This window comes from Epinephelus lanceolatus, chromosome 24, assembly GCF_041903045.1.
Source record: "Epinephelus lanceolatus isolate andai-2023 chromosome 24, ASM4190304v1, whole genome shotgun sequence".
Lineage (NCBI taxonomy): Eukaryota > Metazoa > Chordata > Actinopteri > Perciformes > Serranidae > Epinephelus > Epinephelus lanceolatus.
Genome location: NC_135757.1, coordinates 23,839,030 through 23,865,237, shown reverse-complemented (window position 1 = coordinate 23,865,237; position 26,208 = coordinate 23,839,030). Strand labels below are relative to the sequence as shown.

Here is a 26,208-nt window from a genome sequence, read left to right as displayed (position 1 = left end):
AAGCTGAAACCATTTCCCCTATGGAAACAAAGCTTTTATTTACTTTTATTCCACAGATAACAAACAATACATTGTGAAGACAATAAAGCCTCCACAGAAATAGCAGTTCACAGCCTTGTGTGTGATTTATCCTTCGGGGATTTACACTTCGGGATTTAGCCTGGCTTCCCATGAGCAGAAGGAATCTCCGCTCGTCGCTAGGCTAATCTATACAATGTAAAATGCCATAGGCTTGTGCTAATAACGCTAGCATGTTACATTTGTTTGCAAAACATGATTAGTATAAGACAGTTGTTTTGTCGGTGAACCTTGCGAGGGTCAAGGGAGCAGAATTTTGTAACGTTACCTTTGTTAAAAGTTGCTGTTGTTGTTCTTGTTGTCCTCTGTCCTTGTCCTTGGAGCAGAGAAAAAAGTCCACTACTAGCCGCTTGGCTAATTTATACCGTGTAAAATGCCATAGGCTTGTGCTAAAAACGTTAGCATGTTGTATTTGTGGGGAAAATGTGTCCAGCAAAAGACAAGTGCTTTGTCTGAGAATGCTGCCAGTCCTAGTGACGGCGATTTGCCGACTTGTGTTTGAAATGGTCACGTTCAGGCCATGTTTAATGTTTGTTTTGAATCAACAAAACTTTACAGCACTTCACAGAAACCCAGCCGCCGACTAGTGTTTTGGAGGTGTAACCGCAGAGTGACACAGACACACCACGGCTCAAGTGTAAATGCTCACCGCAGGAGTTTAAATCCCGCCTAACACTACAGTAACAGCCTAACATGGCGGTGTTGCATCGGCCGGGGATCGAACCCGGGCCTGCCGCGCAGAGGCCTCCGCAGCACCTGACATCTCCTCGTTAGTATAGTGGTGAGTATCCCCGCCTGTCACGCGGGAGACCGGGGTTCGATTCCCCGACGGGGAGTGCCACAGCTGCTTTTGTTTCCAGTTACGCTGTCTATGGCAATTTCTTAATTACTCTTGCCTAACAGTTATGTCTTTTCTCCTGTAAAGAAAAACACTCTGTCAGTCTGACCCCGCGTATTGCTGTACCGCCAACCGCCAACCGCCAACCAGCACGTATGTTCTGCACCTGCGTGAGAGGAAAATCGCTGTCCGTGGCAGCAGGCGGCGTTAGTCTGCTGCTATGGAGACCAAAAAGAGAGACCAGAAGTTCCACAGGACGGACTGGAGATGCCAGTTTGCCACTTGGGACATTAACAACACAACCCCATGTAGAAAGAACAAAGGATTTTGTCCATGCCCTAGCAAACCTTTAAAAACCGTTTCTGCTCAAGAGCTCCATGGCTAAAGGAAAAAACAGTGGCCTCTCTTCTCTAAGCACTTTGCTTCAATCCCACTCCCTCTTGACTTTAGCTGTTTGTTTCCTTTACTCACATCCAAACCTCTTCTGGTGGCCTCAGCTGAAGTGTCAATCAAAGTGCTGTCTTTCACTGTCAGGCTCTGCCATGGATGTACCATGACATATTCACATCTTCATCGTCAGCGAGTCAAAGGTATAGTGCATTGGCCGGGAATCGAACAGGGCCTCCCGCGTGGCAGGCGAGAATTCTACCACTGAACCACCAATGCTGACAAATGCTGCTTGAACATCGCCCAGGCGTCGGTTCGAGTCGTGTCGTTCACTGTGGATAATTCCAGGCCAGGACAAAGAAAAGAAAAGAAACAAAGAAAAAAAAAACCACCTGCCCCGTGTGAGGCTCGAACTCACGACCTTCAGATTATGAGACTGACGCGCTGCCTACTGCGCCAACGAGGCACAAAATGCAACCAAACTGCACGAGTCAAATCTACAGCATCTTTTGTCTCACGTGAACAGAAATGACTGCTTGTCCTTAGCACGAAAATCCCCTGGATGGCCAAGGGCCGACTGAAGACGGCACTAAAAGCTCACTGCATTGGCCGGGAATCGGACCCGGGTCTCCCGCGTGGCAGGCGAGAATTCTACCACTGAACCACCAATGCTCACATCACCGCTTCATCCACAACACCGACGAGGCCCACATCACAGCAGAAAAACCTGGTCCTCTCCCATTGGTCTGTCTATGACGCGCTACCCTCGGCTCTGAGAGGTGTGGGGAGAAAAAAATTCACTGGTATCGCTTTTCGTGTGGTATCCCATGGGTGACAAATCAATCACACAATCAATTTTGCTAGCTCACAAACAGCAAGAACAACCTTGTCAATAGAATAAAACAATACGTTTGCCCCCATTTTCTGCAGCACTGAGATGCAGTTTGTTCCCAGGGCAAAGACAACAAAACAACCTGCAACCTGACACACAAAGGCTATGCGCTACTGGGCGCTTTTTTTCTTCAGCGGCATTACTAATGTAACGTTGCATCAAGTTGGACAAAGCGCATTTACAACGTGTTCCCTCAGATGAGAATCTGCACCGTTCATAGACTGACATTCACCACAGAGTTGACGCTTGTCAAAGGATCGGTGAAAGGTGATTTTTTAACTGATTTCCAGCCCAAATACCCAACAAAAACTAGTCCAGGCCAGGTTAGGTCGGTAGCATAAATGACCGTGGCCATATAGCCAGGTTAAAAGAGGGCCGCCTTCGTGGCACGGCAAAACTGTGGCTTCAGACTCGGCATACCTCGCTAAGCAGCCAGTCCTGCTTAGTGGTAAACCCCTCAGATATTAACTGCCAGAAGATGAAGAAGCCGTGCAAGGGCTGATTCCTAACAGCGGGGGAAAGCTCATTGCATTGGCCGGGAATCGGACCCGGGTCTCCCGCGTGGGAAGCCAGAATTCTACCACTGAACCACCAATGCGCACGCGACACCCTTCCTTATTACTGCTGTGCCACAGGCGCCATCCACGAGACCTTATGCGTTGGCGGCGGTAGGTAAAATGCCATAGGCTTGTGCTAAAAGCATTAGCATGTCGTATTTGTGGGGAAAATGTGTCCAGCATATGACAAGTGCTTTGTCTGTGAATTAGCAACCCAGCATCTACCTCTGCACGGACCCCGAGCGAGCGGCTTCCTCGGATCTGCATCTTTGGAACAAGGACACAACAAAGACTGCTAACAAAGCACCACACCACAAAGCAACTCTTTCTTCCATCCAATCAAGGATTGGTAATATAACAACTGGGCATAGCTTTATCACAGATGTATGGGCTAAGCAAGACTGCTTAACTTGTTGTATGGCATTTAATGCGGTTTACTGAGCTGTTGCTGTGATTGTTTGCAGCCTACGCCATGGCCTGACATGCACCTCCCCAAGAAATGTGACTTTGCGCCGCGGTTACACGGGCCTCCTGTCTATTTTCGTAAGCTGAAACCATTTCCCCTATGGAAACAAAGCTTTTATTTACTTTTATTCCACAGATAACAAACAATACATTGTGAAGACAATAAAGCCTCCACAGAAATAGCAGTTCACAGCCTTGTGTGTGATTTATCCTTCGGGGATTTACACTTCGGGATTTAGCCTGGCTTCCCATGAGCAGAGGGAATCTCCGCTCGTCGCTAGGCTAATCTATACAATGTAAAATGCCATAGGCTTGTGCTAATAACGCTAGCATGTTACATTTGTTTGCAAAACGTGATTAGTATAAGACAGTTGTTTTGTCGGTGAACCTTGCGAGGGTCAAGGGAGCAGAATTTTGTAACGTTACCTTTGTTAAAAGTTGCTGTTGTTGTTCTTGTTGTCCTCTGTCCTTGTCCTTGGAGCAGAGAAAAAAGTCCACTACTAGCCGCTTGGCTAATTTATACCATGTAAAATGCCATAGGCTTGTGCTAAAAACGTTAGCATGTTGTATTTGTGGGGAAAATGTGTCCAGCAAAAGACAAGTGCTTTGTCTGAGAATGCTGCCAGTCCTAGTGACGGCGATTTGCCGACTTGTGTTTGAAATGGTCACGTTCAAGCCATGTTTAATGTTTGTTTTGAATCAACAAAACTTTACAGCACTTCACAGAAACCCAGCCGCCGACTAGTGTTTTGGAGGTGTAACCGCAGAGTGACACAGACACACCACGGCTCAAGTGTAAATGCTCACCGCAGGAGTTTAAATCCCGCCTAACACTACAGTAACAGCCTAACATGGCGGTGTTGCATCGGCCGGGGATCGAACCCGGGCCTGCCGCGCAGAGGCCTCCGCAGCACCTGACATCTCCTCGTTAGTATAGTGGTGAGTATCCCCGCCTGTCACGCGGGAGACCGGGGTTCGATTCCCCGACGGGGAGTGCCACAGCTGCTTTTGTTTCCAGTTACGCTGTCTATGGCAATTTCTTAATTACTCTTGCCTAACAGTTATGTCTTTTCTCCTGTAAAGAAAAACACTCTGTCAGTCTGACCCCGCGATTTGCTGTACCGCCAACCGCCAACCGCCAACCAGCACGTATGTTCTGCACCTGCGTGAGAGGAAAATCGCTGTCCGTGGCAGCAGGCGGCGTTAGTCTGCTGCTATGGAGACCAAAAAGAGAGACCAGAAGTTCCACAGGACGGACTGGAGATGCCAGTTTGCCACTTGGGACATTAACAACACAACCCCATGTAGAAAGAATAAAGGATTTTGTCCATGCCCTAGCAAACTTTTAAAAACCGTTTCTGCTCAAGAGCTCCATGGCTAAAGGAAAAAACAGTGGCCTCTCTTCTCTAAGCACTTTGCTTCAATCCCACTCCCTCTTGACTTTAGCTGTTTGTTTCCTTTACTCACATCCAAACCTCTTCTGGTGGCCTCAGCTGAAGTGTCAATCAAAGTGCTGTCTTTCACTGTCAGGCTCTGCCATGGATGTACCACGACATATTCACATCTTCATCGTCAGCGAGTCAAAGGTATAGTGCATTGGCCGGGAATCGAACCCGGGCCTCCCGCGTGGCAGGCGAGAATTCTACCACTGAACCACCAATGCTGACAAATGCTGCTTGAACATCGCCCAGGCGTCGGTTCGAGTCGTGTCGTTCACTGCGGATAATTCCAGGCCAGGACAAAGAAAAAAACCACCTGCCCCGTGTGAGGCTCGAACTCACGACCTTCAGATTATGAGACTGACGCGCTGCCTACTGCGCCAACGAGGCACAAAATGCAACCAAACTGCACGAGTCAAATCTATCTTTTGTCTCACGTGAACAGAAATGACTGCTTGTCCTTAGCACGAAAATCCCCTGGATGGCCAAGGGCCGACTGAAGACGGCACTAAAAGCTCACTGCATTGGCCGGGAATCGGACCCGGGTCTCCTGCGTGGCAGGCGAGAATTCTACCACTGAACCACCAATGCTCACATCACCGCTTCATCCACAACACCGACGAGGCCCACATCACAGCAGAAAAACCTGGTCCTCTCCCATTGGTCTGTCTATGACGCGCTACCCTCGGCTCTGAGAGGTGAGGGGAGAAAAAAATTCACTGGTATCGCTTTTCGTGTGGTATCCCATGGGTGACAAATCAATCACACAATCAATTTTGCTAGCTCACAAACAGCAAGAACAACCTTGTCAATAGAATAAAACAATACGTTTGCCCCCATTTTCTGCAGCACTGAGATGCAGTTTGTTCCCAGGGCAAAGACAACAAAACAACCTGCAACCTGACACACAAAGGCTATGCGCTACTGGGCGCTTTTTTTCTTCAGCGGCATTACTAATGTAACGTTGCATCAAGTTGGACAAAGCGCATTTACAACGTGTTCCCTCAGATGAGAATCTGCACCGTTCATAGACTGACATTCACCACAGAGTTGACGCTTGTCAAAGGATCGGTGAAAGGTGCTTTTTTAACTGATTTCCAGCCCAAATACCCAACAAAAACTAGTCCAGGCCAGGTTAGGTCGGTAGCATAAATGACCGTGGCCATATAGCCAGGTTAAAAGAGGGCCGCCTTCGTGGGACGGCAAAGCTGTGGCTTCAGACTCGGCATACCTCGCTAAGCAGCCAGTCCTGCTTAGTGGTAAACCCCTCAGGTATTAACTGCCAGAAGATGAAGAAGCCGTGCAAGGGCTGATTCCTAACAGCGGGGGAAAGCTCATTGCATTGGCCGGGAATCGGACCCGGGTCTCCCGCGTGGGAAGCCAGAATTCTACCACTGAACCACCAATGCGCACGCGACACCCTTCCTTATTACTGCTGTGCCACAGGCGCCATCCACGAGACCTTATGCGTTGGCGGCAGTAGGTAAAATGCCATAGGCTTGTGCTAAAAGCATTAGCATGTCGTATTTGTGGGGAAAATGTGTCCAGCATATGACAAGTGCTTTGTCGGTGAATTAGCAACCCAGCATCTACCTCTGCACGGACCCCGAGCGAGCGGCTTCCTCGGATCTGCACCTTTGGAACAAGGACACAACAAAGACTGCTAACAAAGCACCACACCACAAAGCAACTCTTTCTTCCATCCAATCAAGGATTGGTAATATAACAACTGGGCATAGCTTTATCACAGATGTATGGGCTAAGCAAGACTGCTTAACTTGTTGTATGGCATTTAATGCGGTTTACTGAGCTGTTGCTGTGATTGTTTGCAGCCTACGCCATGGCCTGACATGCACCTCCCCAAGAAATGTGACTTCGCGCCGCGGTTACACGGGCCTCCTGTCTATTTTCGTAAGCTGAAACCATTTCCCCTATGGAAACAAAGCTTTTATTTACTTTTATTCCACAGATAACAAACAATACATTGTGAAGACAATAAAGCCTCCACAGAAATAGCAGTTCACAGCCTTGTGTGTGATTTATCCTTCGGGGATTTACACTTCGGGATTTAGCCTGGCTTCCCATGAGCAGAGGGAATCTCCGCTCGTCGCTAGGCTAATCTATACAATGTAAAATGCCATAGGCTTGTGCTAATAACGCTAGCATGTTACATTTGTTTGCAAAACGTGATTAGTATAAGACAGTTGTTTTGTCGGTGAACCTTGCGAGGGTCAAGGGAGCAGAATTTTGTAACGTTACCTTTGTTAAAAGTTGCTGTTGTTGTTCTTGTTGTCCTCTGTCCTTGTCCTTGGAGCAGAGAAAAAAGTCCACTACTAGCCGCTTGGCTAATTTATACCATGTAAAATGCCATAGGCTTGTGCTAAAAACGTTAGCATGTTGTATTTGTGGGGAAAATGTGTCCAGCAAAAGACAAGTGCTTTGTCTGAGAATGCTGCCAGTCCTAGTGACGGCGATTTGCCGACTTGTGTTTGAAATGGTCACGTTCAAGCCATGTTTAATGTTTGTTTTGAATCAACAAAACTTTACAGCACTTCACAGAAACCCAGCCGCCGACTAGTGTTTTGGAGGTGTAACCGCAGAGTGACACAGACACACCACGGCTCAAGTGTAAATGCTCACCGCAGGAGTTTAAATCCCGCCTAACACTACAGTAACAGCCTAACATGGCGGTGTTGCATCGGCCGGGGATCGAACCCGGGCCTGCCGCACAGAGGCCTCCGCAGCACCTGACATCTCCTCGTTAGTATAGTGGTGAGTATCCCCGCCTGTCACGCGGGAGACCGGGGTTCGATTCCCCGACGGGGAGTGCCACAGCTGCTTTTGTTTCCAGTTACGCTGTCTATGGCAATTTCTTAATTACTCTTGCCTAACAGTTATGTCTTTTCTCCTGTAAAGAAAAACACTCTGTCAGTCTGACCCTGCGTATTGCTGTACCGCCAACCGCCAACCGCCAACCAGCACGTATGTTCTGCACCTGCGTGAGAGGAAAATCGCTGTCCGTGGCAGCAGGCGGCGTTAGTCTGCTGCTATGGAGACCAAAAAGAGAGACCAGAAGTTCCACAGGACGGACTGGAGATGCCAGTTTGCCACTTGGGACATTAACAACACAACCCCATGTAGAAAGAACAAAGGATTTTGTCCATGCCCTAGCAAACCTTTAAAAACCGTTTCTGCTCAAGAGCTCCATGGCTAAAGGAAAAAACAGTGGCCTCTCTTCTCTAAGCACTTTGCTTCAATCCCACTCCCTCTTGACTTTAGCTGTTTGTTTCCTTTACTCACATCCAAACCTCTTCTGGTGGCCTCAGCTGAAGTGTCAATCAAAGTGCTGTCTTTCACTGTCAGGCTCTGCCATGGATGTACCATGACATATTCACATCTTCATCGTCAGCGAGTCAAAGGTATAGTGCATTGGCCGGGAATCGAACCCGGGCCTCCCGCGTGGCAGGCGAGAATTCTACCACTGAACCACCAATGCTGACAAATGCTGCTTGAACATCGCCCAGGCGTCGGTTCGAGTCGTGTCGTTCACTGCGGATAATTCCAGGCCAGGACAAAGAAAAAAACCACCTGCCCCGTGTGAGGCTCGAACTCACGACCTTCAGATTATGAGACTGACGCGCTGCCTACTGCGCCAACGAGGCACAAAATGCAACCAAACTGCACGAGTCAAATCTATCTTTTGTCTCACGTGAACAGAAATGTTTGTTCCCAGGGCAAAGACAACAAAACAACCTGCAACCTGACACACAAAGGCTATGCGCTACTGGGCGCTTTTTTTCTTCAGTGGCATTACTAATGTAACGTTGCATCAAGTTGGACAAAGCGCATTTACAACGTGTTCCCTCAGATGAGAATCTGCACCGTTCATAGACTGACATTCACCACAGAGTTGACGCTTGTCAAAGGATCGGTGAAAGGTGCTTTTTTAACTGATTTCCAGCCCAAATACCCAACAAAAACTAGTCCAGGCCAGGTTAGGTCGGTAGCATAAATGACCGTGGCCATATAGCCAGGTTAAAAGAGGGCCGCCTTCGTGGGACGGCAAAGCTGTGGCTTCAGACTCGGCATACCTCGCTAAGCAGCCAGTCCTGCTTAGTGGTAAACCCCTCAGGTATTAACTGCCAGAAGATGAAGAAGCCGTGCAAGGGCTGATTCCTAACAGCGGGGGAAAGCTCATTGCATTGGCCGGGAATCGGACCCGGGTCTCCCGCGTGGGAAGCCAGAATTCTACCACTGAACCACCAATGCGCACGCGACACCCTTTCTTATTACTGCTGTGCCACAGGCGCCATCCACGAGACCTTATGCGTTGGCGGCGGTAGGTAAAATGCCATAGGCTTGTGCTAAAAGCATTAGCATGTCGTATTTGTGGGGAAAATGTGTCCAGCATATGACAAGTGCTTTGTCTGTGAATTAGCAACCCAGCATCTACCTCTGCACGGACCCCGAGCGAGCGGCTTCCTCGGATCTGCATCTTTGGAACAAGGACACAACAAAGACTGCTAACAAAGCACCACACCACAAAGCAACTCTTTCTTCCATCCAATCAAGGATTGGTAATATAACAACTGGGCATAGCTTTATCACAGATGTATGGGCTAAGCAAGACTGCTTAACTTGTTGTATGGCATTTAATGCGGTTTACTGAGCTGTTGCTGTGATTGTTTGCAGCCTACGCCATGGCCTGACATGCACCTCCCCAAGAAATGTGACTTTGCGCCGCGGTTACACGGGCCTCCTGTCTATTTTCGTAAGCTGAAACCATTTCCCCTATGGAAACAAAGCTTTTATTTACTTTTATTCCACAGATAACAAACAATACATTGTGAAGACAATAAAGCCTCCACAGAAATAGCAGTTCACAGCCTTGTGTGTGATTTATCCTTCGGGGATTTACACTTCGGGATTTAGCCTGGCTTCCCATGAGCAGAGGGAATCTCCGCTCGTCGCTAGGCTAATCTATACAATGTAAAATGCCATAGGCTTGTGCTAATAACGCTAGCATGTTACATTTGTTTGCAAAACGTGATTAGTATAAGACAGTTGTTTTGTCGGTGAACCTTGCGAGGGTCAAGGGAGCAGAATTTTGTAACGTTACCTTTGTTAAAAGTTGCTGTTGTTGTTCTTGTTGTCCTCTGTCCTTGTCCTTGGAGCAGAGAAAAAAGTCCACTACTAGCCGCTTGGCTAATTTATACCATGTAAAATGCCATAGGCTTGTGCTAAAAACGTTAGCATGTTGTATTTGTGGGGAAAATGTGTCCAGCAAAAGACAAGTGCTTTGTCTGAGAATGCTGCCAGTCCTAGTGACGGCGATTTGCCGACTTGTGTTTGAAATGGTCACGTTCAAGCCATGTTTAATGTTTGTTTTGAATCAACAAAACTTTACAGCACTTCACAGAAACCCAGCCGCCGACTAGTGTTTTGGAGGTGTAACCGCAGAGTGACACAGACACACCACGGCTCAAGTGTAAATGCTCACCGCAGGAGTTTAAATCCCGCCTAACACTACAGTAACAGCCTAACATGGCGGTGTTGCATCGGCCGGGGATCGAACCCGGGCCTGCCGCACAGAGGCCTCCGCAGCACCTGACATCTCCTCGTTAGTATAGTGGTGAGTATCCCCGCCTGTCACGTGGGAGACCGGGGTTCGATTCCCCGACGGGGAGTGCCACAGCTGCTTTTGTTTCCAGTTACGCTGTCTATGGCAATTTCTTAATTACTCTTGCCTAACAGTTATGTCTTTTCTCCTGTAAAGAAAAACACTCTGTCAGTCTGACCCTGCGTATTGCTGTACCGCCAACCGCCAACCGCCAACCAGCACGTATGTTCTGCACCTGCGTGAGAGGAAAATCGCTGTCCGTGGCAGCAGGCGGCGTTAGTCTGCTGCTATGGAGACCAAAAAGAGAGACCAGAAGTTCCACAGGACGGACTGGAGATGCCAGTTTGCCACTTGGGACATTAACAACACAACCCCATGTAGAAAGAACAAAGGATTTTGTCCATGCCCTAGCAAACCTTTAAAAACCGTTTCTGCTCAAGAGCTCCATGGCTAAAGGAAAAAACAGTGGCCTCTCTTCTCTAAGCACTTTGCTTCAATCCCACTCCCTCTTGACTTTAGCTGTTTGTTTCCTTTACTCACATCCAAACCTCTTCTGGTGGCCTCAGCTGAAGTGTCAATCAAAGTGCTGTCTTTCACTGTCAGGCTCTGCCATGGATGTACCATGACATATTCACATCTTCATCGTCAGCGAGTCAAAGGTATAGTGCATTGGCCGGGAATCGAACCCGGGCCTCTCGCCTGGCAGGCGAGAATTCTACCACTGAACCACCAATGCTGACAAATGCTGCTTGAACATCGCCCAGGCGTCGGTTCGAGTCGTGTCGTTCACTGCGGATAATTCCAGGCCAGGACAAAGAAAAGAAAAGAAACAAAGAAAAAAAAAACCACCTGCCCCGTGTGAGGCTCGAACTCACGACCTTCAGATTATGAGACTGACGCGCTGCCTACTGCGCCAACGAGGCACAAAATGCAACCAAACTGCACGAGTCAAATCTATCTTTTGTCTCACGTGAACAGAAATGACTGCTTGTCCTTAGCACGAAAATCCCCTGGATGGCCAAGGGCCGACTGAAGACGGCACTAAAAGCTCACTGCATTGGCCGGGAATCGGACCCGGGTCTCCTGCGTGGCAGGCGAGAATTCTACCACTGAACCACCAATGCTCACATCACCGCTTCATCCACAACACCGACGAGGCCCACATCACAGCAGAAAAACCTGGTCCTCTCCCATTGGTCTGTCTATGACGCGCTACCCTCGGCTCTGAGAGGTGAGGGGAGAAAAAAATTCACTGGTATCGCTTTTCGTGTGGTATCCCATGGGTGACAAATCAATCACACAATCAATTTTGCTAGCTCACAAACAGCAAGAACAACCTTGTCAATAGAATAAAACAATACGTTTGCCCCCATTTTCTGCAGCACTGAGATGCAGTTTGTTCCCAGGGCAAAGACAACAAAACAACCTGCAACCTGACACACAAAGGCTATGCGCTACTGGGCGCTTTTTTTCTTCAGCGGCATTACTAATGTAACGTTGCATCAAGTTGGACAAAGCGCATTTACAACGTGTTCCCTCAGATGAGAATCTGCACCGTTCATAGACTGACATTCACCACAGAGTTGACGCTTGTCAAAGGATCGGTGAAAGGTGCTTTTTTAACTGATTTCCAGCCCAAATACCCAACAAAAACTAGTCCAGGCCAGGTTAGGTCGGTAGCATAAATGACCGTGGCCATATAGCCAGGTTAAAAGAGGGCCGCCTTCGTGGGACGGCAAAGCTGTGGCTTCAGACTCGGCATACCTCGCTAAGCAGCCAGTCCTGCTTAGTGGTAAACCCCTCAGGTATTAACTGCCAGAAGATGAAGAAGCCGTGCAAGGGCTGATTCCTAACAGCGGGGGAAAGCTCATTGCATTGGCCGGGAATCGGACCCAGGTCTCCCGCGTGGGAAGCCAGAATTCTACCACTGAACCACCAATGCGCACGCGACACCCTTCCTTATTACTGCTGTGCCACAGGCGCCATCCACGAGACCTTATGCGTTGGCGGCAGTAGGTAAAATGCCATAGGCTTGTGCTAAAAGCATTAGCATGTCGTATTTGTGGGGAAAATGTGTCCAGCATATGACAAGTGCTTTGTCGGTGAATTAGCAACCCAGCATCTACCTCTGCACGGACCCCGAGCGAGCGGCTTCCTCGGATCTGCACCTTTGGAACAAGGACACAACAAAGACTGCTAACAAAGCACCACACCACAAAGCAACTCTTTCTTCCATCCAATCAAGGATTGGTAATATAACAACTGGGCATAGCTTTATCACAGATGTATGGGCTAAGCAAGACTGCTTAACTTGTTGTATGGCATTTAATGCGGTTTACTGAGCTGTTGCTGTGATTGTTTGCAGCCTACGCCATGGCCTGACATGCACCTCCCCAAGAAATGTGACTTTGCGCCGCGGTTACACGGGCCTCCTGTCTATTTTCGTAAGCTGAAACCATTTCCCCTATGGAAACAAAGCTTTTATTTACTTTTATTCCACAGATAACAAACAATACATTGTGAAGACAATAAAGCCTCCACAGAAATAGCAGTTCACAGCCTTGTGTGTGATTTATCCTTCGGGGATTTACACTTCGGGATTTAGCCTGGCTTCCCATGAGCAGAGGGAATCTCCGCTCGTCGCTAGGCTAATCTATACAATGTAAAATGCCATAGGCTTGTGCTAATAACGCTAGCATGTTACATTTGTTTGCAAAACGTGATTAGTATAAGACAGTTGTTTTGTCGGTGAACCTTGCGAGGGTCAAGGGAGCAGAATTTTGTAACGTTACCTTTGTTAAAAGTTGCTGTTGTTGTTCTTGTTGTCCTCTGTCCTTGTCCTTGGAGCAGAGAAAAAAGTCCACTACTAGCCGCTTGGCTAATTTATACCATGTAAAATGCCATAGGCTTGTGCTAAAAACGTTAGCATGTTGTATTTGTGGGGAAAATGTGTCCAGCAAAAGACAAGTGCTTTGTCTGAGAATGCTGCCAGTCCTAGTGACGGCGATTTGCCGACTTGTGTTTGAAATGGTCACGTTCAAGCCATGTTTAATGTTTGTTTTGAATCAACAAAACTTTACAGCACTTCACAGAAACCCAGCCGCCGACTAGTGTTTTGGAGGTGTAACCGCAGAGTGACACAGACACACCACGGCTCAAGTGTAAATGCTCACCGCAGGAGTTTAAATCCCGCCTAACACTACAGTAACAGCCTAACATGGCGGTGTTGCATCGGCCGGGGATCGAACCCGGGCCTGCCGCGCAGAGGCCTCCGCAGCACCTGACATCTCCTCGTTAGTATAGTGGTGAGTATCCCCGCCTGTCACGCGGGAGACCGGGGTTCGATTCCCCGACGGGGAGTGCCACAGCTGCTTTTGTTTCCAGTTACGCTGTCTATGGCAATTTCTTAATTACTCTTGCCTAACAGTTATGTCTTTTCTCCTGTAAAGAAAAACACTCTGTCAGTCTGACCCCGCGTATTGCTGTACCGCCAACCGCCAACCGCCAACCAGCACGTATGTTCTGCACCTGCGTGAGAGGAAAATCGCTGTCCGTGGCAGCAGGCGGCGTTAGTCTGCTGCTATGGAGACCAAAAAGAGAGACCAGAAGTTCCACAGGACGGACTGGAGATGCCAGTTTGCCACTTGGGACATTAACAACACAACCCCATGTAGAAAGAACAAAGGATTTTGTCCATGCCCTAGCAAACCTTTAAAAACCGTTTCTGCTCAAGAGCTCCATGGCTAAAGGAAAAAACAGTGGCCTCTCTTCTCTAAGCACTTTGCTTCAATCCCACTCCCTCTTGACTTTAGCTGTTTGTTTCCTTTACTCACATCCAAACCTCTTCTGGTGGCCTCAGCTGAAGTGTCAATCAAAGTGCTGTCTTTTACTGTCAGGCTCTGCCATGGATGTACCATGACATATTCACATCTTCATCGTCAGCGAGTCAAAGGTATAGTGCATTGGCCGGGAATCGAACCCGGGCCTCCCGCGTGGCAGGCGAGAATTCTACCACTGAACCACCAATGCTGACAAATGCTGCTTGAACATCGCCCAGGCGCCGGTTCGAGTCGTGTCGTTCACTGCGGATAATTCCAGGCCAGGACAAAGAAAAGAAAAGAAACAAAGAAAAAAAAAACCACCTGCCCCGTGTGAGGCTCGAACTCACGACCTTCAGATTATGAGACTGACGCGCTGCCTACTGCACCAACGAGGCACAAAATGCAACCAAACTGCACGAGTCAAATCTACAGCATCTTTTGTCTCACGTGAACAGAAATGACTGCTTGTCCTTAGCACGAAAATCCCCTGGATGGCCAAGGGCCGACTGAAGACGGCACTAAAAGCTCACTGCATTGGCCGGGAATTGGACCCGGGTCTCCCGCGTGGCAGGCGAGAATTCTACCACTGAACCACCAATGCTCACATCACCGCTTCATCCACAACACCGACGAGGCCCACATCACAGCAGAAAAACCTGGTCCTCTCCCACTGGTCTGTCTATGACGCGCTACCCTCGGCTCTGAGAGGTGAGGGGAGAAAAAAATTCACTGGTATCGCTTTTCGTGTGGTATCCCATGGGTGACAAATCAATCACACAATCAATTTTGCTAGCTCACAAACAGCAAGAACAACCTTGTCAATAGAATAAAACAATACGTTTGCCCCCATTTTCTGCAGCACTGAGATGCAGTTTGTTCCCAGGGCAAAGACAACAAAACAACCTGCAACCTGACACACAAAGGCTATGCGCTACTGGGCGCTTTTTTTCTTCAGCGGCATTACTAATGTAACGTTGCATCAAGTTGGACAAAGCGCATTTACAACGTGTTCCCTCAGATGAGAATCTGCACCGTTCATAGACTGACATTCACCACAGAGTTGACGCTTGTCAAAGGATCGGTGAAAGGTGCTTTTTTAACTGATTTCCAGCCCAAATACCCAACAAAAACTAGTCCAGGCCAGGTTAGGTCGGTAGCATAAATGACCGTGGCCATATAGCCAGGTTAAAAGAGGGCCGCCTTCGTGGGACGGCAAAGCTGTGGCTTCAGACTCGGCATACCTCGCTAAGCAGCCAGTCCTGCTTAGTGGTAAACCCCTCAGGTATTAACTGCCAGAAGATGAAGAAGCCGTGCAAGGGCTGATTCCTAACAGCGGGGGAAAGCTCATTGCATTGGCCGGGAATCGGACCCGGGTCTCCCGCGTGGGAAGCCAGAATTCTACCACTGAACCACCAATGCGCACGCGACACCCTTTCTTATTACTGCTGTGCCACAGGCGCCATCCACGAGACCTTATGCGTTGGCGGCGGTAGGTAAAATGCCATAGGCTTGTGCTAAAAGCATTAGCATGTCGTATTTGTGGGGAAAATATGTCCAGCATATGACAAGTGCTTTGTCTGTGAATTAGCAACCCAGCATCTACCTCTGCACGGACCCCGAGCGAGCGGCTTCCTCGGATCTGCACCTTTGGAACAAGGACACAACAAAGACTGCTAACAAAGCACCACACCACAAAGCAACTCTTTCTTCCATCCAATCAAGGATTGGTAATATAACAACTGGGCATAGCTTTATCACAGATGTATGGGCTAAGCAAGACTGCTTAACTTGTTGTATGGCATTTAATGCGGTTTACTGAGCTGTTGCTGTGATTGTTTGCAGCCTACGCCATGGCCTGACATGCACCTCCCCAAGAAATGTGACTTTGCGCCGCGGTTACACGGGCCTCCTGTCTATTTTCGTAAGCTGAAACCATTTCCCCTATGGAAACAAAGCTTTTATTTACTTTTATTCCACAGATAACAAACAATACATTGTGAAGACAATAAAGCCTCCACAGAAATAGCAGTTCACAGCCTTGTGTGTGATTTATCCTTCGGGGATTTACACTTCGGGATTTAGCCTGGCTTCCCATGAGCAGAGGGAATCTCCGCTCGTCGCTAGGCTAATCTATACAATGTAAAATGCCATAGGCTTGTGCTAATAACGCTAGCATGTTACATTTGTTTGCAAAACGTGATTAGTATAAGACAGTTGTTTTGTCGGTGAACCTTGCGAGGGTCAAGGGAGCAGAATTTTGTAACGTTACCTTTGTTAAAAGTTGCTGTTGTTGTTCTTGTTGTCCTCTGTCCTTGTCCTTGGAGCAGAGAAAAAAGTCCACTACTAGCCGCTTGGCTAATTTATACCATGTAAAATGCCATAGGCTTGTGCTAAAAACGTTAGCATGTTGTATTTGTGGGGAAAATGTGTCCAGCAAAAGACAAGTGCTTTGTCTGAGAATGCTGCCAGTCCTAGTGACGGCGATTTGCCGACTTGTGTTTGAAATGGTCACGTTCAAGCCATGTTTAATGTTTGTTTTGAATCAACAAAACTTTACAGCACTTCACAGAAACCCAGCCGCCGACTAGTGTTTTGGAGGTGTAACCGCAGAGTGACACAGACACACCACGGCTCAAGTGTAAATGCTCACCGCAGGAGTTTAAATCCCGCCTAACACTACAGTAACAGCCTAACATGGCGGTGTTGCATCGGCCGGGGATCGAACCCGGGCCTGCCGCGCAGAGGCCTCCGCAGCACCTGACATCTCCTCGTTAGTATAGTGGTGAGTATCCCCGCCTGTCACGCGGGAGACCGGGGTTCGATTCCCCGACGGGGAGTGCCACAGCTGCTTTTGTTTCCAGTTACGCTGTCTATGGCAATTTCTTAATTACTCTTGCCTAACAGTTATGTCTTTTCTCCTGTAAAGAAAAACACTCTGTCAGTCTGACCCCGCGTATTGCTGTACCGCCAACCGCCAACCGCCAACCAGCACGTATGTTCTGCACCTGCGTGAGAGGAAAATCGCTGTCCGTGGCAGCAGGCGGCGTTAGTCTGCTGCTATGGAGACCAAAAAGAGAGACCAGAAGTTCCACAGGACGGACTGGAGATGCCAGTTTGCCACTTGGGACATTAACAACACAACCCCATGTAGAAAGAACAAAGGATTTTGTCCATGCCCTAGCAAACCTTTAAAAACCGTTTCTGCTCAAGAGCTCCATGGCTAAAGGAAAAAACAGTGGCCTCTCTTCTCTAAGCACTTTGCTTCAATCCCACTCCCTCTTGACTTTAGCTGTTTGTTTCCTTTACTCACATCCAAACCTCTTCTGGTGGCCTCAGCTGAAGTGTCAATCAAAGTGCTGTCTTTCACTGTCAGGCTCTGCCATGGATGTACCATGACATATTCACATCTTCATCGTCAGCGAGTCAAAGGTATAGTGCATTGGCCGGGAATCGAACCCAGGCCTCCCGCGTGGCAGGCGAGAATTCTACCACTGAACCACCAATGCTGACAAATGCTGCTTGAACATCGCCCAGGCGCCGGTTCGAGTCGTGTCGTTCACTGCGGATAATTCCAGGCCAGGACAAAGAAAAGAAAAGAAACAAAGAAAAAAAAAACCACCTGCCCCGTGTGAGGCTCGAACTCACGACCTTCAGATTATGAGACTGACGCGCTGCCTACTGCGCCAACGAGGCACAAAATGCAACCCAACTGCACGAGTCAAATCTACAGCATCTTTTGTCTCACGTGAACAGAAATGACTGCTTGTCCTTAGCACGAAAATCCCCTGGATGGCCAAGGGCCGACTGAAGACGGCACTAAAAGCTCACTGCATTGGCCGGGAATCGGACCCGGGTCTCCCGCGTGGCAGGCGAGAATTCTACCACTGAACCACCAATGCTCACATCACCGCTTCATCCACAACACCGACGAGGCCCACATCACAGCAGAAAAACCTGGTCCTCTCCCATTGGTCTGTCTATGACGCGCTACCCTCGGCTCTGAGAGGTGAGGGGAGAAAAAAATTCACTGGTATCGCTTTTCGTGTGGTATCCCATGGGTGACAAATCAATCACACAATCAATTTTGCTAGCTCACAAACAGCAAGAACAACCTTGTCAATAGAATAAAACAATACGTTTGCCCCCATTTTCTGCAGCACTGAGATGCAGTTTGTTCCCAGGGCAAAGACAACAAAACAACCTGCAACCTGACACACAAAGGCTATGCGCTACTGGGCGCTTTTTTTCTTCAGCGGCATTACTAATGTAACGTTGCATCAAGTTGGACAAAGCGCATTTACAACGTGTTCCCTCAGATGAGAATCTGCACCGTTCATAGACTGACATTCACCACAGAGTTGACGCTTGTCAAAGGATCGGTGAAAGGTGCTTTTTTAACTGATTTCCAGCCCAAATACCCAACAAAAACTAGTCCAGGCCAGGTTAGGTCGGTAGCATAAATGACCGTGGCCATATAGCCAGGTTAAAAGAGGGCCGCCTTCGTGGGACGGCAAAGCTGTGGCTTCAGACTCGGCATACCTCGCTAAGCAGCCAGTCCTGCTTAGTGGTAAACCCCTCAGGTATTAACTGCCAGAAGATGAAGAAGCCGTGCAAGGGCTGATTCCTAACAGCGGGGGAAAGCTCATTGCATTGGCCGGGAATCGGACCCGGGTCTCCCGCGTGGGAAGCCAGAATTCTACCACTGAACCACCAATGCGCACGCGACACCCTTCCTTATTACTGCTGTGCCACAGGCGCCATCCACGAGACCTTATGCGTTGGCAGCGGTAGGTAAAATGCCATAGGCTTGTGCTAAAAGCATTAGCATGTCGTATTTGTGGGGAAAATGTGTCCAGCATATGACAAGTGCTTTGTCTGTGAATTAGCAACCCAGCATCTACCTCTGCACGGACCCCAAGCGAGCGGCTTCCTCGGATCTGCACCTTTGGAACAAGGACACAACAAAGACTGCTAACAAAGCACCACACCACAAAGCAACTCTTTCTTCCATCCAATCAAGGATTGGTAATATAACAACTGGGCATAGCTTTATCACAGATGTATGGGCTAAGCAAGACTGCTTAACTTGTTGTATGGCATTTAATGCGGTTTACTGAGCTGTTGCTGTGATTGTTTGCAGCCTACGCCATGGCCTGACATGCACCTCCCCAAGAAATGTGACTTCGCGCCGCGGTTACACGGGCCTCCTGTCTATTTTCGTAAGCTGAAACCATTTCCCCTATGGAAACAAAGCTTTTATTTACTTTTATTCCACAGATAACAAACAATACATTGTGAAGACAATAAAGCCTCCACAGAAATAGCAGTTCACAGCCTTGTGTGTGATTTATCCTTCGGGGATTTACACTTCGGGATTTAGCCTGGCTTCCCATGAGCAGAGGGAATCTCCGCTCGTCGCTAGGCTAATCTATACAATGTAAAATGCCATAGGCTTGTGCTAATAACGCTAGCATGTTACATTTGTTTGCAAAACGTGATTAGTATAAGACAGTTGTTTTGTCGGTGAACCTTGCGAGGGTCAAGGGAGCAGAATTTTGTAACGTTACCTTTGTTAAAAGTTGCTGTTGTTGTTCTTGTTGTCCTCTGTCCTTGTCCTTGGAGCAGAGAAAAAAGTCCACTACTAGCCGCTTGGCTAATTTATACCATGTAAAATGCCATAGGCTTGTGCTAAAAACGTTAGCATGTTGTATTTGTGGGGAAAATGTGTCCAGCAAAAGACAGGTGCTTTGTCTGAGAATGCTGCCAGTCCTAGTGACGGCGATTTGCGACTTGTGTTTGAAATGGTCACGTTCAAGCCATGTTTAATGTTTGTTTTGAATCAACAAAACTTTACAGCACTTCACAGAAACCCAGCCGCCGACTAGTGTTTTGGAGGTGTAACCGCAGAGTGACACAGACACACCACGGCTCAAGTGTAAATGCTCACCGCAGGAGTTTAAATCCCGCCTAACACTACAGTAACAGCCTAACATGGCGGTGTTGCATCGGCCGGGGATCGAACCCGGGCCTGCCGCGCAGAGGCCTCCGCAGCACCTGACATCTCCTCGTTAGTATAGTGGTGAGTATCCCCGCCTGTCACGCGGGAGACCGGGGTTCGATTCCCCGACGGGGAGTGCCACAGCTGCTTTTGTTTCCAGTTACGCTGTCTATGGCAATTTCTTAATTACTCTTGCCTAACAGTTATGTCTTTTCTCCTGTAAAGAAAAACACTCTGTCAGTCTGACCCCGCGTATTGCTGTACCGCCAACCGCCAACCGCCAACCAGCACGTATGTTCTGCACCTGCGTGAGAGGAAAATCGCTGTCCGTGGCAGCAGGCGGCGTTAGTCTGCTGCTATGGAGACCAAAAAGAGAGACCAGAAGTTCCACAGGACGGACTGGAGATGCCAGTTTGCCACTTGGGACATTAACAACACAACCCCATGTAGAAAGAACAAAGGATTTTGTCCATGCCCTAGCAAACCTTTAAAAACCGTTTCTGCTCAAGAGCTCCATGGCTAAAGGAAAAAACAGTGGCCTCTCTTCTCTAAGCACTTTGCTTCAATCCCACTCCCTCTTGACTTTAGCTGTTTGTTTCCTTTACTCACATCCAAACCTCTTCTGGTGGCCTCAGCTGAAGTGTCAATCAAAGTGCTGTCTTTCACTGTCAGGCTCTGCCATGGATGTACCATGACATATTCACATCTTCATCGTCAGCGAGTCAAAGGTATAGTGCATTGGCCGGGAATCGAACCCAGGCCTCCCGCGTGGCAGGCGAGAATTCTACCACTGAACCACCAATGCTGACAAATGCTGCTTGAACATCGCCCAGGCGCCGGTTCGAGTCGTGTCGTTCACTGCGGATAATTCCAGGCCAGGACAAAGAAAAGAAAAGAAACAAAGAAAAAAAAAACCACCTGCCCCGTGTGAGGCTCGAACTCACGACCTTCAGATTATGAGACTGACGCGCTGCCTACTGCGCCAACGAGGCACAAAATGCAACCCAACTGCACGAGTCAAATCTACAGCATCTTTTGTCTCACGTGAACAGAAATGACTGCTTGTCCTTAGCACGAAAATCCCCTGGATGGCCAAGGGCCGACTGAAGACGGCACTAAAAGCTCACTGCATTGGCCGGGAATCGGACCCGGGTCTCCCGCGTGGCAGGCGAGAATTCTACCACTGAACCACCAATGCTCACATCACCGCTTCATCCACAACACCGACGAGGCCCACATCACAGCAGAAAAACCTGGTCCTCTCCCATTGGTCTGTCTATGACGCGCTACCCTCGGCTCTGAGAGGTGAGGGGAGAAAAAAATTCACTGGTATCGCTTTTCGTGTGGTATCCCATGGGTGACAAATCAATCACACAATCAATTTTGCTAGCTCACAAACAGCAAGAACAACCTTGTCAATAGAATAAAACAATACGTTTGCCCCCATTTTCTGCAGCACTGAGATGCAGTTTGTTCCCAGGGCAAAGACAACAAAACAACCTGCAACCTGACACACAAAGGCTATGCGCTACTGGGCGCTTTTTTTCTTCAGCGGCATTACTAATGTAACGTTGCATCAAGTTGGACAAAGCGCATTTACAACGTGTTCCCTCAGATGAGAATCTGCACCGTTCATAGACTGACATTCACCACAGAGTTGACGCTTGTCAAAGGATCGGTGAAAGGTGCTTTTTTAACTGATTTCCAGCCCAAATACCCAACAAAAACTAGTCCAGGCCAGGTTAGGTCGGTAGCATAAATGACCGTGGCCATATAGCCAGGTTAAAAGAGGGCCGCCTTCGTGGGACGGCAAAGCTGTGGCTTCAGACTCGGCATACCTCGCTAAGCAGCCAGTCCTGCTTAGTGGTAAACCCCTCAGGTATTAACTGCCAGAAGATGAAGAAGCCGTGCAAGGGCTGATTCCTAACAGCGGGGGAAAGCTCATTGCATTGGCCGGGAATCGGACCCGGGTCTCCCGCGTGGGAAGCCAGAATTCTACCACTGAACCACCAATGCGCACGCGACACCCTTCCTTATTACTGCTGTGCCACAGGCGCCATCCACGAGACCTTATGCGTTGGCAGCGGTAGGTAAAATGCCATAGGCTTGTGCTAAAAGCATTAGCATGTCGTATTTGTGGGGAAAATGTGTCCAGCATATGACAAGTGCTTTGTCTGTGAATTAGCAACCCAGCATCTACCTCTGCACGGACCCCAAGCGAGCGGCTTCCTCGGATCTGCACCTTTGGAACAAGGACACAACAAAGACTGCTAACAAAGCACCACACCACAAAGCAACTCTTTCTTCCATCCAATCAAGGATTGGTAATATAACAACTGGGCATAGCTTTATCACAGATGTATGGGCTAAGCAAGACTGCTTAACTTGTTGTATGGCATTTAATGCGGTTTACTGAGCTGTTGCTGTGATTGTTTGCAGCCTACGCCATGGCCTGACATGCACCTCCCCAAGAAATGTGACTTCGCGCCGCGGTTACACGGGCCTCCTGTCTATTTTCGTAAGCTGAAACCATTTCCCCTATGGAAACAAAGCTTTTATTTACTTTTATTCCACAGATAACAAACAATACATTGTGAAGACAATAAAGCCTCCACAGAAATAGCAGTTCACAGCCTTGTGTGTGATTTATCCTTCGGGGATTTACACTTCGGGATTTAGCCTGGCTTCCCATGAGCAGAGGGAATCTCCGCTCGTCGCTAGGCTAATCTATACAATGTAAAATGCCATAGGCTTGTGCTAATAACGCTAGCATGTTACATTTGTTTGCAAAACGTGATTAGTATAAGACAGTTGTTTTGTCGGTGAACCTTGCGAGGGTCAAGGGAGCAGAATTTTGTAACGTTACCTTTGTTAAAAGTTGCTGTTGTTGTTCTTGTTGTCCTCTGTCCTTGTCCTTGGAGCAGAGAAAAAAGTCCACTACTAGCCGCTTGGCTAATTTATACCATGTAAAATGCCATAGGCTTGTGCTAAAAACGTTAGCATGTTGTATTTGTGGGGAAAATGTGTCCAGCAAAAGACAGGTGCTTTGTCTGAGAATGCTGCCAGTCCTAGTGACGGCGATTTGCGACTTGTGTTTGAAATGGTCACGTTCAAGCCATGTTTAATGTTTGTTTTGAATCAACAAAACTTTACAGCACTTCACAGAAACCCAGCCGCCGACTAGTGTTTTGGAGGTGTAACCGCAGAGTGACACAGACACACCACGGCTCAAGTGTAAATGCTCACCGCAGGAGTTTAAATCCCGCCTAACACTACAGTAACAGCCTAACATGGCGGTGTTGCATCGGCCGGGGATCGAACCCGGGCCTGCCGCGCAGAGGCCTCCGCAGCACCTGACATCTCCTCGTTAGTATAGTGGTGAGTATCCCCGCCTGTCACGCGGGAGACCGGGGTTCGATTCCCCGACGGGGAGTGCCACAGCTGCTTTTGTTTCCAGTTACGCTGTCTATGGCAATTTCTTAATTACTCTTGCCTAACAGTTATGTCTTTTCTCCTGTAAAGAAAAACACTCTGTCAGTCTGACCCCGCGTATTGCTGTACCGCCAACCGCCAACCGCCAACCAGCACGTATGTTCTGCACCTGCGTGAGAGGAAAATCGCTGTCCGTGGCAGCAGGCGGCGTTAGTCTGCTGCTATGGAGACCAAAAAGAGAGACCAGAAGTTCCACAGGACGGACTGGAGATGCCAGTTTGCCACTTGGGACATTAACAACACAACCCCATGTAGAAAGAACAAAGGATTTTGTCCATGCCCTAGCAAACCTTTAAAAACCGTTTCTGCTCAAGAGCTCCATGGCTAAAGGAAAAAACAGTGGCCTCTCTTCTCTAAGCACTTTGCTTCAATCCCACTCCCTCTTGACTTTAGCTGTTTGTTTCCTTTACTCACATCCAAACCTCTTCTGGTGGCCTCAGCTGAAGTGTCAATCAAAGTGCTGTCTTTCACTGTCAGGCTCTGCCATGGATGTACCATGACATATTCACATCTTCATCGTCAGCGAGTCAAAGGTATAGTGCATTGGCCGGGAATCGAACCCGGGCCTCCCGCGTGGCAGGCGAGAATTCTACCACTGAACCACCAATGCTGACAAATGCTGCTTGAACACCGCCCAGGCGCCGGTTCGAGTCGTGTCGTTCACTGCGGATAATTCCAGGCCAGGACAAAGAAAAGAAAAGAAACAAAGAAAAAAAAAACCACCTGCCCCGTGTGAGGCTCGAACTCACGACCTTCAGATTATGAGACTGACGCGCTGCCTACTGCGCCAACGAGGCACAAAATGCAACCCAACTGCACGAGTCAAATCTACAGCATCTTTTGTCTCACGTGAACAGAAATGACTGCTTGTCCTTAGCACGAAAATCCCCTGGATGGCCAAGGGCCGACTGAAGACGGCACTAAAAGCTCACTGCATTGGCCGGGAATCGGACCCGGGTCTCCCGCGTGGCAGGCGAGAATTCTACCACTGAACCACCAATGCTCACATCACCGCTTCATCCACAACACCGACGAGGCCCACATCACAGCAGAAAAACCTGGTCCTCTCCCATTGGTCTGTCTATGACGCGCTACCCTCGGCTCTGAGAGGTGTGGGGAGAAAAAAATTCACTGGTATCGCTTTTCGTGTGGTATCCCATGGGTGACAAATCAATCACACAATCAATTTTGCTAGCTCACAAACAGCAAGAACAACCTTGTCAATAGAATAAAACAATACGTTTGCCCCCATTTTCTGCAGCACTGAGATGCAGTTTGTTCCCAGGGCAAAGACAACAAAACAACCTGCAACCTGACACACAAAGGCTATGCGCTACTGGGCGCTTTTTTTCTTCAGCGGCATTACTAATGTAACGTTGCATCAAGTTGGACAAAGCGCATTTACAACGTGTTCCCTCAGATGAGAATCTGCACCGTTCATAGACTGACATTCACCACAGAGTTGACGCTTGTCAAAGGATCGGTGAAAGGTGCTTTTTTAACTGATTTCCAGCCCAAATACCCAACAAAAACTAGTCCAGGCCAGGTTAGGTCGGTAGCATAAATGACCGTGGCCATATAGCCAGGTTAAAAGAGGGCCGCCTTCGTGGGACGGCAAAGCTGTGGCTTCAGACTCGGCATACCTCGCTAAGCAGCCAGTCCTGCTTAGTGGTAAACCCCTCAGGTATTAACTGCCAGAAGATGAAGAAGCCGTGCAAGGGCTGATTCCTAACAGCGGGGGAAAGCTCATTGCATTGGCCGGGAATCGGACCCGGGTCTCCCGCGTGGGAAGCCAGAATTCTACCACTGAACCACCAATGCGCACGCGACACCCTTCCTTATTACTGCTGTGCCACAGGCGCCATCCACGAGACCTTATGCGTTGGCAGCGGTAGGTAAAATGCCATAGGCTTGTGCTAAAAGCATTAGCATGTCGTATTTGTGGGGAAAATGTGTCCAGCATATGACAAGTGCTTTGTCTGTGAATTAGCAACCCAGCATCTACCTCTGCACGGACCCCGAGCGAGCGGCTTCCTCGGATCTGCACCTTTGGAACAAGGACACAACAAAGACTGCTAACAAAGCACCACACCACAAAGCAACTCTTTCTTCCATCCAATCAAGGATTGGTAATATAACAACTGGGCATAGCTTTATCACAGATGTATGGGCTAAGCAAGACTGCTTAACTTGTTGTATGGCATTTAATGCGGTTTACTGAGCTGTTGCTGTGATTGTTTGCAGCCTACGCCATGGCCTGACATGCACCTCCCCAAGAAATGTGACTTCGCGCCGCGGTTACACGGGCCTCCTGTCTATTTTCGTAAGCTGAAACCATTTCCCCTATGGAAACAAAGCTTTTATTTACTTTTATTCCACAGATAACAAACAATACATTGTGAAGACAATAAAGCCTCCACAGAAATAGCAGTTCACAGCCTTGTGTGTGATTTATCCTTCGGGGATTTACACTTCGGGATTTAGCCTGGCTTCCCATGAGCAGAGGGAATCTCCGCTCGTCGCTAGGCTAATCTATACAATGTAAAATGCCATAGGCTTGTGCTAATAACGCTAGCATGTTACATTTGTTTGCAAAACGTGATTAGTATAAGACAGTTGTT

General features: G+C 48.4%; 38 non-coding genes across 38 annotated transcripts; 8 read left to right on the top strand and 30 right to left on the bottom strand.

Moving 5' to 3' along the window:
• The first annotated feature begins 842 nt into the window (after window positions 1-842).
• trnad-guc (transfer RNA aspartic acid (anticodon GUC)) lies at window positions 843-914 on the top strand. The gene has a single exon. It is a non-coding gene; the product is annotated as a tRNA-Asp (tRNA).
• A 782-nt stretch (window positions 915-1,696) lies between these two features.
• On the bottom strand, window positions 1,697-1,769 carry trnam-cau (transfer RNA methionine (anticodon CAU)). Its single transcript has one exon. It is a non-coding gene; the product is annotated as a tRNA-Met (tRNA).
• A 135-nt stretch (window positions 1,770-1,904) lies between these two features.
• trnag-gcc (transfer RNA glycine (anticodon GCC)) lies at window positions 1,905-1,975 on the bottom strand. Its single transcript has one exon. It is a non-coding gene; the product is annotated as a tRNA-Gly (tRNA).
• A 747-nt stretch (window positions 1,976-2,722) lies between these two features.
• Window positions 2,723-2,793, bottom strand: trnag-ccc (transfer RNA glycine (anticodon CCC)). Its single transcript has one exon. It is a non-coding gene; the product is annotated as a tRNA-Gly (tRNA).
• A 1,346-nt stretch (window positions 2,794-4,139) lies between these two features.
• On the top strand, window positions 4,140-4,211 carry trnad-guc (transfer RNA aspartic acid (anticodon GUC)). Its single transcript has one exon. It is a non-coding gene; the product is annotated as a tRNA-Asp (tRNA).
• A 598-nt stretch (window positions 4,212-4,809) lies between these two features.
• On the bottom strand, window positions 4,810-4,880 carry trnag-gcc (transfer RNA glycine (anticodon GCC)). The gene has a single exon. It is a non-coding gene; the product is annotated as a tRNA-Gly (tRNA).
• A 93-nt stretch (window positions 4,881-4,973) lies between these two features.
• On the bottom strand, window positions 4,974-5,046 carry trnam-cau (transfer RNA methionine (anticodon CAU)). The gene has a single exon. It is a non-coding gene; the product is annotated as a tRNA-Met (tRNA).
• A 130-nt stretch (window positions 5,047-5,176) lies between these two features.
• On the bottom strand, window positions 5,177-5,247 carry trnag-gcc (transfer RNA glycine (anticodon GCC)). The gene has a single exon. It is a non-coding gene; the product is annotated as a tRNA-Gly (tRNA).
• A 747-nt stretch (window positions 5,248-5,994) lies between these two features.
• On the bottom strand, window positions 5,995-6,065 carry trnag-ccc (transfer RNA glycine (anticodon CCC)). Its single transcript has one exon. It is a non-coding gene; the product is annotated as a tRNA-Gly (tRNA).
• A 1,346-nt stretch (window positions 6,066-7,411) lies between these two features.
• trnad-guc (transfer RNA aspartic acid (anticodon GUC)) lies at window positions 7,412-7,483 on the top strand. The gene has a single exon. It is a non-coding gene; the product is annotated as a tRNA-Asp (tRNA).
• A 598-nt stretch (window positions 7,484-8,081) lies between these two features.
• On the bottom strand, window positions 8,082-8,152 carry trnag-gcc (transfer RNA glycine (anticodon GCC)). Its single transcript has one exon. It is a non-coding gene; the product is annotated as a tRNA-Gly (tRNA).
• Window positions 8,153-8,245: 93 nt separating this feature from the next.
• Window positions 8,246-8,318, bottom strand: trnam-cau (transfer RNA methionine (anticodon CAU)). The gene has a single exon. It is a non-coding gene; the product is annotated as a tRNA-Met (tRNA).
• A 536-nt stretch (window positions 8,319-8,854) lies between these two features.
• Window positions 8,855-8,925, bottom strand: trnag-ccc (transfer RNA glycine (anticodon CCC)). Its single transcript has one exon. It is a non-coding gene; the product is annotated as a tRNA-Gly (tRNA).
• Window positions 8,926-10,271: 1,346 nt separating this feature from the next.
• trnad-guc (transfer RNA aspartic acid (anticodon GUC)) lies at window positions 10,272-10,343 on the top strand. The gene has a single exon. It is a non-coding gene; the product is annotated as a tRNA-Asp (tRNA).
• A 598-nt stretch (window positions 10,344-10,941) lies between these two features.
• Window positions 10,942-11,012, bottom strand: trnag-gcc (transfer RNA glycine (anticodon GCC)). Its single transcript has one exon. It is a non-coding gene; the product is annotated as a tRNA-Gly (tRNA).
• A 114-nt stretch (window positions 11,013-11,126) lies between these two features.
• Window positions 11,127-11,199, bottom strand: trnam-cau (transfer RNA methionine (anticodon CAU)). The gene has a single exon. It is a non-coding gene; the product is annotated as a tRNA-Met (tRNA).
• Window positions 11,200-11,329: 130 nt separating this feature from the next.
• trnag-gcc (transfer RNA glycine (anticodon GCC)) lies at window positions 11,330-11,400 on the bottom strand. Its single transcript has one exon. It is a non-coding gene; the product is annotated as a tRNA-Gly (tRNA).
• Window positions 11,401-12,147: 747 nt separating this feature from the next.
• On the bottom strand, window positions 12,148-12,218 carry trnag-ccc (transfer RNA glycine (anticodon CCC)). Its single transcript has one exon. It is a non-coding gene; the product is annotated as a tRNA-Gly (tRNA).
• A 1,346-nt stretch (window positions 12,219-13,564) lies between these two features.
• Window positions 13,565-13,636, top strand: trnad-guc (transfer RNA aspartic acid (anticodon GUC)). The gene has a single exon. It is a non-coding gene; the product is annotated as a tRNA-Asp (tRNA).
• A 598-nt stretch (window positions 13,637-14,234) lies between these two features.
• On the bottom strand, window positions 14,235-14,305 carry trnag-gcc (transfer RNA glycine (anticodon GCC)). The gene has a single exon. It is a non-coding gene; the product is annotated as a tRNA-Gly (tRNA).
• A 114-nt stretch (window positions 14,306-14,419) lies between these two features.
• Window positions 14,420-14,492, bottom strand: trnam-cau (transfer RNA methionine (anticodon CAU)). The gene has a single exon. It is a non-coding gene; the product is annotated as a tRNA-Met (tRNA).
• A 135-nt stretch (window positions 14,493-14,627) lies between these two features.
• Window positions 14,628-14,698, bottom strand: trnag-gcc (transfer RNA glycine (anticodon GCC)). The gene has a single exon. It is a non-coding gene; the product is annotated as a tRNA-Gly (tRNA).
• A 747-nt stretch (window positions 14,699-15,445) lies between these two features.
• On the bottom strand, window positions 15,446-15,516 carry trnag-ccc (transfer RNA glycine (anticodon CCC)). The gene has a single exon. It is a non-coding gene; the product is annotated as a tRNA-Gly (tRNA).
• A 1,346-nt stretch (window positions 15,517-16,862) lies between these two features.
• trnad-guc (transfer RNA aspartic acid (anticodon GUC)) lies at window positions 16,863-16,934 on the top strand. The gene has a single exon. It is a non-coding gene; the product is annotated as a tRNA-Asp (tRNA).
• A 598-nt stretch (window positions 16,935-17,532) lies between these two features.
• Window positions 17,533-17,603, bottom strand: trnag-gcc (transfer RNA glycine (anticodon GCC)). Its single transcript has one exon. It is a non-coding gene; the product is annotated as a tRNA-Gly (tRNA).
• Window positions 17,604-17,717: 114 nt separating this feature from the next.
• trnam-cau (transfer RNA methionine (anticodon CAU)) lies at window positions 17,718-17,790 on the bottom strand. Its single transcript has one exon. It is a non-coding gene; the product is annotated as a tRNA-Met (tRNA).
• A 135-nt stretch (window positions 17,791-17,925) lies between these two features.
• On the bottom strand, window positions 17,926-17,996 carry trnag-gcc (transfer RNA glycine (anticodon GCC)). Its single transcript has one exon. It is a non-coding gene; the product is annotated as a tRNA-Gly (tRNA).
• A 747-nt stretch (window positions 17,997-18,743) lies between these two features.
• On the bottom strand, window positions 18,744-18,814 carry trnag-ccc (transfer RNA glycine (anticodon CCC)). Its single transcript has one exon. It is a non-coding gene; the product is annotated as a tRNA-Gly (tRNA).
• A 1,345-nt stretch (window positions 18,815-20,159) lies between these two features.
• On the top strand, window positions 20,160-20,231 carry trnad-guc (transfer RNA aspartic acid (anticodon GUC)). Its single transcript has one exon. It is a non-coding gene; the product is annotated as a tRNA-Asp (tRNA).
• Window positions 20,232-20,829: 598 nt separating this feature from the next.
• Window positions 20,830-20,900, bottom strand: trnag-gcc (transfer RNA glycine (anticodon GCC)). Its single transcript has one exon. It is a non-coding gene; the product is annotated as a tRNA-Gly (tRNA).
• A 114-nt stretch (window positions 20,901-21,014) lies between these two features.
• Window positions 21,015-21,087, bottom strand: trnam-cau (transfer RNA methionine (anticodon CAU)). Its single transcript has one exon. It is a non-coding gene; the product is annotated as a tRNA-Met (tRNA).
• A 135-nt stretch (window positions 21,088-21,222) lies between these two features.
• trnag-gcc (transfer RNA glycine (anticodon GCC)) lies at window positions 21,223-21,293 on the bottom strand. Its single transcript has one exon. It is a non-coding gene; the product is annotated as a tRNA-Gly (tRNA).
• Window positions 21,294-22,040: 747 nt separating this feature from the next.
• Window positions 22,041-22,111, bottom strand: trnag-ccc (transfer RNA glycine (anticodon CCC)). The gene has a single exon. It is a non-coding gene; the product is annotated as a tRNA-Gly (tRNA).
• Window positions 22,112-23,456: 1,345 nt separating this feature from the next.
• Window positions 23,457-23,528, top strand: trnad-guc (transfer RNA aspartic acid (anticodon GUC)). The gene has a single exon. It is a non-coding gene; the product is annotated as a tRNA-Asp (tRNA).
• A 598-nt stretch (window positions 23,529-24,126) lies between these two features.
• On the bottom strand, window positions 24,127-24,197 carry trnag-gcc (transfer RNA glycine (anticodon GCC)). The gene has a single exon. It is a non-coding gene; the product is annotated as a tRNA-Gly (tRNA).
• A 114-nt stretch (window positions 24,198-24,311) lies between these two features.
• trnam-cau (transfer RNA methionine (anticodon CAU)) lies at window positions 24,312-24,384 on the bottom strand. The gene has a single exon. It is a non-coding gene; the product is annotated as a tRNA-Met (tRNA).
• A 135-nt stretch (window positions 24,385-24,519) lies between these two features.
• On the bottom strand, window positions 24,520-24,590 carry trnag-gcc (transfer RNA glycine (anticodon GCC)). The gene has a single exon. It is a non-coding gene; the product is annotated as a tRNA-Gly (tRNA).
• Window positions 24,591-25,337: 747 nt separating this feature from the next.
• On the bottom strand, window positions 25,338-25,408 carry trnag-ccc (transfer RNA glycine (anticodon CCC)). Its single transcript has one exon. It is a non-coding gene; the product is annotated as a tRNA-Gly (tRNA).
• Between the last annotated feature and the right edge of the window lie 800 nt (window positions 25,409-26,208).